Source organism: Chrysochloris asiatica, unplaced genomic scaffold, assembly GCF_000296735.1.
Source record: "Chrysochloris asiatica unplaced genomic scaffold, ChrAsi1.0 scaffold00022, whole genome shotgun sequence".
NCBI classification, from domain to species: domain Eukaryota; kingdom Metazoa; phylum Chordata; class Mammalia; order Afrosoricida; family Chrysochloridae; genus Chrysochloris; species Chrysochloris asiatica.
This window is the reverse complement of record NW_006408540.1, coordinates 25,706,290-25,714,610: the sequence shown is the minus strand read 5'-3', so window position 1 is coordinate 25,714,610 and position 8,321 is coordinate 25,706,290. Positions and strand designations below refer to the sequence as shown.

Genomic DNA, 8,321 nt, shown 5'->3' with positions numbered 1-8,321 from the left:
AATGAAAGATGGCAGATTTATGGAGTCAGAATATAATTACTGGATTTGTGATTAGGCATGGAAATTTATGGCAGAGGGACCTTGTATTCTTACTTGAGAAAAATGCTAAGGGTTTTCAAGAGACCATGTCTCAGTGCTTTGTTTCCTTTTTAATCATTTCATGGGCAATATGGTTTATCTTAGGGCAAGCATGACTCATAAAAGTACAGTTTATGATCCATCAGAATCAAGAAGGGTGCACTGAGAGTTATAGAACAAGAATGTGCTGTATTACTCAACAGAATCATTTGGGATTAAAAACAAGAATCAGGGGTCCTTGCTTTTGATCATAAAAGTGGTGTTGGGGCATATAAGTTTACAATTGCATTTGTTCTAATAAAACCATAATTTTATCAACAACAGGTGTAGCTGACTTATATTCTACATTGTGGGAGGCCATGCTGTCATTTTTATTCAATGGTTTTTGAAAGATTTATGAGATTGAATGATTCTTGAAACTGATTTTTGAACATGTCATTTTGGAGAATGATAGAATACTGTTGCTAAAAAACAAACTAAAAACAGCAAGCAAAGAGCAAAAAAAAAAAACAACAACTCATAATAATAAGGAATTGTTCTTTAAATGGCAGTGAGTCTGTTCAGTGAAAAATACTCATAATTTAACTTGAGATTGCTAAATTCTGGACACCCAGGGACTCTAATTGGCTCTAAACATGTGGTCTGACTTCCTTAGCCACTCAGAATTCCTCTTCCTCTAGCCAAAGGTCACAAGCTCCCTCAAACAGGGATGTAATCGATACATAGTGTTTCAAAAAAAGTTGTTTTTTAATTAATTTTGTTTCTAACTATTGCAACTGATTTGAAGACAAAGCAATCAGCTATATTTCAAATAAGAGAGGGAAGAGAGAAGGAAAGGAAGAAAACAAAATATTTAGAAATGGATCTTAAATAAGCTCCTTTTCTCCTCTTGACCACTCTTTTTCCAGCCCTCCACCCAGAGGCCCAGACCCATTCTTCTTCCCTAGCTAAATCTTTGCATCTTTCCTCCCCTTTTATGTTTCAGAGTAGTCAGCTATTCTCTCAAAGGTGGTCAGTACTAAGACTTAGCATTTGCAGGTTGAATAAGAAGCATTTTTTCCTTTGATTTTTATTTGCTGACAAGTACAATGTTACAATCACTTTAAAGAAAATTTTGAATAAAAAGTCCTCAAATAACATAACTGTTTCGCTTTGTGCTGACTTTAATTAAGTTATTAATTCATTTGATAATTTAAGAAACATTTATTGAAAAGCTCCTATAGACCAGGCTATATTCTAGACATTAGGGATAAAGCAAATAACCCTGTCCTCATGGGCTTTCATTTGAAGGTGGGGAGAAAGAAATACATGTGTAACGATTTTATGTTCTAAGGCAAAAATAAAACATGAAAAGAGTTGGGGATAGTGGTGGTAGGGGCAAGCTGCTGTTTCCTTTCTATCTTCTTCCAAACAAACACGTTCTTACAGTGTACTCTGTGCTGGTCTGAACTTTACTTTTTTTCATATGGCATTTAACGGCATCAAACACTAACAAGAGACCTTAGCAACTCGTATATAAAGGATATAGACATAGAAGATAAGAAAATATCATTCAAGAGACAGTATCTGCCAAGAGACAGAGGAGAAAAAAAATCCTAGTTATTCAAAGTTTGCACTCATACTATAGTCCACAGAGACAATGTTTTACATTCTACTTTGGTGAATAGTGACTGGAATCTGAAAAGCTCATGAGTGACCACCTAAGGTGCAACTGTTATGAAAATTATAAGAATGATAAAAATGAAGATGCCTGAAAACTAGTCCAATGAACTAAAATTAGTCCAGTGAACTAACAGATGACACAAACATCAGTTTCCACAATCTTGAGACCAGAAGAAGTAGATGGTGCTTGGCTACTACTACCAACTGCTCTGAAAGGGGTCAGGTTAGAAGGTCCTGAATACAGTGGAAGAAAAGTTGGAATAATACTCAAAATTGTAAACAGCAATAACAATAATTACAAAAACCAAGCTTATTGGTCAAATAGAGACTAGTGGAACCCTTGGTCACCCTTCAAGTCTAGAACTGAATTCACCCCCATGGCTCAATATTCAGTCAAGCAATAGACAGGTCTATAGGGGGCACACCAACCCCAGTGAATGCATACATCATAGAATGGTGAACCCTCTGAAATCAGAAGGGCAGTATTTACCCCAGGACAAAATTCAGAAGAATTGGGAGAGAAGGAGGAATGGAAGCAAGAATCTCAGGGAGGAAGTAGGATACGTGATGTTACATTGAGGGAATTGCAATCAGTGAGATGATGTAAAGTGTTTATAATTTATTGACTATAAAACTGATGAGCTGCTCTGTAAATGTTTGCCCAATTCACAATAAAAAAATGTATTTTTTTTAAAGTTTGCTCTCATATAACAAACTCTGGAAATTTTAGGAAGACCAGATTAGGGTGAATCCTGGTATGGTATTGTAGGATAAGCACTGGATTGGTACCCACAAAATCGGCAGTTCAAACCCACCTTGGAAACCCTATTCAGGGTCACCAGGAGTCAGAACTGACTTGACAGCACACAACAGCAACAGATTAGGGTAGAGAAACCATGAAATAAGATTAATAATAAATAAGATAAGATTAAGAGCAGTTTGCTATTTTAAAGTTAACAGATTTAATCAACCTATGCACCATTGATTGTTTCTGTTTTGGATAAAGTATGTGGGTTTTCTCTTTCGCTCTCCTATAGGGATCCTTGTCATAGAAAACAGCTAAGAATGTTAAAATAGGAAGTCCTGTGTATTTAAAGACCATAGGACTACAAGGAATGTGAGAGGCACAATACCCTTCAGTAGAAAAGATAACACTTTAATTAAAAGATGGCTGAAGCTGCACATCGACAGAGAACTGCAAGGACTTTAAGCAGGAATCAAAAGAGGACATGGTATGAAGGATATCATTGCTGATATCAGAAGAGTCTTGGCTGACAGCAGAGAATACTAGGAAGATGTTTACTTGTGTTTTAGTGACTATGCAAAAATTATGTGGATCATAACAAATCATAGAAAACACTGTGAAGCATGGGAATATTAGAATACTTAATTGTGCTTAAGGAGCTCTGGTAGCGTAGTGGTTACGAATCGGGCTGCGAACCTTAAGGTCAGCGGTTCGAAACTACCAGCCGCTCCGCGGGAGAAAGATGAGGCTTTCTACTCCCGTAAAGATTTACACCCTAGGAAACCCTGTACAGGGTCGCTATGGGTCGGACCCGACTCGATGGCACTTAACAACAACAACAACAACAAACTTACATAAAACCTGTACATAGACCAAGAGGCAATCATTAGAACAGAACAAGAGGATACTTTGTAGTTTAAAATCATGAATGGTGTGAGTAAGTCTGTCTTTCACGGAAACAATTTTATTATTTTGCTCTTCCAATGTGTCATCTATTTCTGGAATTTTAATATTAATTTTCTGGATTTCTATTTGCTGGTTTTTTTGTGTGTGGAGGGTTGCTGATTTCTAATTTGTTCTTACATTTTTTTTTTTTGCGAATTCTTTGAGAGTTTGTCTGTTTTCCTTGATTTTGTTAGTGGTTTCCTTGATCTTTTTCTTAATCCATTGGAAGGATCTAAGTATAAATCTTTTAAATGACTTATCAGGTAGTTGCAATAGCATGTTTTTCTCTGAAACAATTTCTTGCCTTTTTTGGTCACTTGTTTGAGCCATCTTGTCCTGTGTTTTCTTTGTGTGTGTGTGATTTGAAGTTGTCTGTGTCTCTAAGATATTGTGATGTTATTGCATTAATTTATGTGTTGGTTTGCTTCGTTTTGACTTTTTGCTTTGTTTTCTTATATCTGGACAAGGGGGCATGCGTCTGGTCGTCATTTTGGCAGTGCTGGAGTGCTTACCACCCATCTCTGGGTAGATTTGGTAGTAGGTGGGCATATGGGTACAAATCTCTGATCTCTGGTTGTGCAAAGCAGATGAGGGCAGGCTAGGTGAGTGTGGGCTGCCATTTGTCATCAATCCAGTGGTGCTGGAATGGGGGTGGCACTCACTCAATGGACTGGCAGGTATGATTGGGTAAGTTTGCTAGCTTCTGACTAATGTGAAACATTGGGGGAAAAAAGTTAGTGAGGAGGAGGCAAGGAATAAAAAGGAAAAAAGAATAATAATAAAAAAAAAGAGCAAATGGTGAGTGTAGAAGAAAGACCCATTAAAAAAAGAAAGAGAAAGAAAAGAAACAAAACCACCACAGAACTGACTCATGTGCTAGCCACCAAACAAGGTGGAGGAAATGCAGCCCCTGCTTCATGACAGCTTGTACCTTGGGAGGCAGAGGGACAGATCTGTTGCTGCTGAGTGCAGAGATGCTGAGGAGTGGAGACCCACTCCATGAGACCAAGATAAAAAGAGGGAGGGAATGAACAAGAAGAAAAAAAGAAAAGAAAATGGAGGGGGGAGCAGAAAGAACTAGGAAAAAATGAAAAATGACAGAGAGGGGAAAAAACTGGCTTGGTACTGGCACAAGAGTTAGACACCAAATGCAAGGTGTGGGTGTGAGCGCTGCTGACCACAGAAGTCGGAGGTGGTGCACACCTCCTCTATGAGGTCAAAGAAAGAAAAGAAAAAGAAAAGGGGAAGAAACTAGGGAAAGGAAGAAACAAACAAACAAACCAAAAAATTAAAAAGAGAGAAAAACAAGGAAGGGAAGAGGAAAGAACTAAAAAAGGAAAAAAGACGGGGTAACAAAGCAGCACAGTATTGGCCAACGTGCTAGCTGCTGAAAGCAACTTCCGTGGGAACATAGCACTTGCTGTGCAGGAGCAGACTACGGAGATGTGGATGCTGCTAGCCTCAGAGATGGTGGGGGATGGGGCTCCTGTTCTTCAGGATTAAAAAAAAATGTATAAGACAAGAAGGGTTAAAAGAGAATAGAAAAACAAAAGAGAAATGGGGTGAAGAGGAGGGGAAAACTGAGAAAGCAGAAAAGAAAAAAATATCGGACAGCTTTGATTGGTTTCTTGATGGATGGGGTTGGGACACCTGCACCTCTGACCACTGGGGGGTTGTATAAGGTAACAGAGAAGATCACATCTCTCTGATTGCTGATCAATGTTGTGGATGTTGGTGTAATCATGGAACAACTCCAATTGGAAAGCTGCTTGGAATAATTCAAAATGGTAATGCTGTACCAGTTGGCACTTCACGGTTCCATATGTCTCCTTGTTTGTTGTCTTTATTCAGTCTATTCTTACCAGTATTTGATTTACTTACTTCTCCTTTCCTATGAAGCTCTGTGCCCAAGATTATCATCCATATTTGTTTCACTTGGTTCTCAGGTCTTTTGTTGTGAAGAATCTGGATACCGTATCTGCTTAGTCTGCCATCTTGGATCCTCTCTGTATTAGATTTTTTTTACCTTGTATATTATTGATTTCAAATGTTAGAGTGATGTGATCTAAGAAGATGCTTTGTACCGTTTTGATGTTTTTTAATTTACCGAGGCTTGTTTAGTGGCCTAACATATGGTCTATTTTGGAGAATGATCCATGTGATGTGGAAAAGAATGTATATTGTGCTGTTGTTGGGTGGAGTGTTCTATGTATCTCTATGAGGTCAAATTGTATTGTTTAGTTCTTCTATGTGTTTACTGAGTTCCTTCTTGTTGTCCTGTCCTTCATTGAAAGTGTATATTAAAGTCTTCTACAATGTGGCAAGGAGCTCTGGTAGCGTAGTGGTTACAAATTGGGCTGCGAGCTGCAAGGTCAGCAGTTTGAAACTACCAGCTGTTCCACAGGAGAAAGATGAGACTTTCTGCTCCCATAAAGATTTATAGCCTCAGAAACCCTGTGCTATGAGTTGGAACTGACTCCACGGCACGTAACAACAACAACAACAACTATGTGGCCAGGAAGGATAAGCACTGGACTGTTAACCTCAAATTTGTCAGTTCAAAGCTACCAGCCACTCTGGGAGAAAAGTGAGGTTGTCTGCTCCCATAAAGGTTTATAGGTTGTCTGCTCCCATAAAGGTTTATAGCCTCAGAAACCCTATTAGAGTTGCTATGAGTCGGATCAACTTGATGGCAGCGGATTTAGCTTTTTGGTTTGCTATTATTGTGGAGTTGTCTTTTTTTTTTTTTAAGTTCTATTAAGGTTTGAAGTATTTTGGAGTTCTTTCATTGTATATAAAGATGTCTATTGTAGTTGGTTTGAACCTTTAGCCATTATGTAACATCCTTCATTGTCTCTTATGTTTTATTTTTGCCTCAAAGTCTATTTTATCAGAAATGATTACAGTCAGTCCTGCTCTTTTTTGGATGCCATTTGCTTGATATGTTTTCCATTCTTTGATTTTTAGTTTTAAAAATTTTTGTGTAAGTGTGTATTTCTTGAAGGCAGTATATTTATTTATGGCTCATGTTTTCTTATCCATTCTGCCACTCTCTGTCTCATGACCGATGTACTTAATCCATCTATATTTTTAAAAATATTTTATTGTGAATTAAGTAAAGGTTTACAGACAAGATAGTCAGTTTTACATCAAACAAATCATACACTTGGTTTCAGCTCAGTGATTATAATCCCCTCCATGCAACAACAGTTATCCCATTTCCTCCCTATGGTTCCTAGTTCCATTCCAGCCTCATTCCCATACCTTCTCAACTTTGTCCTAATGTAAGTGTTGTCCTTTTGATCATGAATGATTGACCATTCCATGATTAGCAAACCTTACTAATGTTGTTTCCGTTCCTCCCCTGCCCCCGCCCTGCTATATACCTATCTATTGCTTGGCTGAAAATTGAGCAATGAAGGTGAGTTCCTTCTAGACATTAAGGGTGGTTGACGGCCATAGTCTTGGGTTTCTCCAGTGTCTTGCTGACAGGTAAGCCTGGTCTTTTTTAAAAAAAAAATTTTTTTTTTTGAGATTTGTCTTACATTTTCTTCCCTTCTATCAGGGACCTTCTAAGGTGATATCTTTCAGAGAAATTGGTAGTAGTAGCTAGGCACCATGTAGTTCTTCTGGTTTCTAAGTTGTTGTAATTGATGTTCACCTGTTCCACTGGTCCATTGGACTAGTTGATTCCAAGCATCTTCAATTTTCAGCCCTCTTCTTTCTTCTGCACATAGAGATACCAATAGTCATGAGCTTTAAAGATCCCAAAGTGGGATATAGATCATTGTCTTTGTAGATTTACCAATTGTAGATTGTGTTATGCCACGTGTCCCCTGAGACTATGATATTGAGTCCCCAGGCCCTATATTCATTGCCTTAAGATGTTTGATAATATCTAAGAAGTTTTCATTATTGTGCGAAATGTATGCTTCACCACATTCATAGTTGTGTTTGCAGCTAAGGTAAATACCCATGTACAGATATCTTCTTTCAAACCCTTATATATTTATGGGTATACTCCCACTCTTCCTCCCATACCTGTTAAGCCTGTCCATGTATCTGCCCACAAAACATTGTTATTCCAGGATTGTGTATATAACACTATTTACCTCTATCCCTTAAACCCTTGCCTACTTCCTTATGTCTTCACCTGTCTTCATCATTCTTCTGCCTACCTGCCTCTTCTTGTATATTGCTCTCCCTATCATAAGAGCTAACATGTATCTATCCTCTAGCAAGTGAATTACTCTCCCTTCCCTCCTATCCTTGCTAATCATCAATCATCAAAGAATATTTCTTTTAGCATGAAAACCGTTTCTTGAGTTTCAAAAATAGTGGTCTCATACACTATTTGTCCTTTTTGTGATTAGCTAATTTCACTCAGCATAATTTCTTCCAGGTTCATCCATATTATGAGGTGTGTTGAAGATTCAGCATTATTCTTCAACAATGCACAGTATTCTATTGTGTGTATGTACCAAAGTTTGTTTATCCATTCTTCCACTGATGGGCATTTAATTTGTCTTTATCTTTGTGCTATTGTGAATAGTGTTACAATGAATAGTGTGTATGTATCTACTCATGTCATGGTTCTCATTTCTTTTGGATATATACGAAGTAGATGGATTGCTAGGTTATATGGTATTTCTTTTTCTAAATTTTTGAGGATGTGCCTTACCATTTTTCACAGTGGTTGCACCATTTTACAGTCTTACCAACAACATAGATGGTACCAGTCTCTCCATACTATCATCAACTTTTGTTGTTTTCTGTTATTTTGAGCTTGGCTATTAATGTGGGGTTATATGGTAGCTCATTGTTGTTTTGATTTGCATTTCTTAATGGCTCCTGATCATGAACATTTCTTCATATGTTTGTTGTCTGCCTG

General features: G+C 37.8%; 1 pseudogene; it reads left to right on the top strand.

The window, feature by feature from the left end:
- Window positions 1-6,845: 6,845 nt before the first annotated feature.
- LOC102820591 overlaps window positions 6,846-8,321 on the top strand; it is a 5,971-nt pseudogene continuing 4,495 nt past the window's right edge.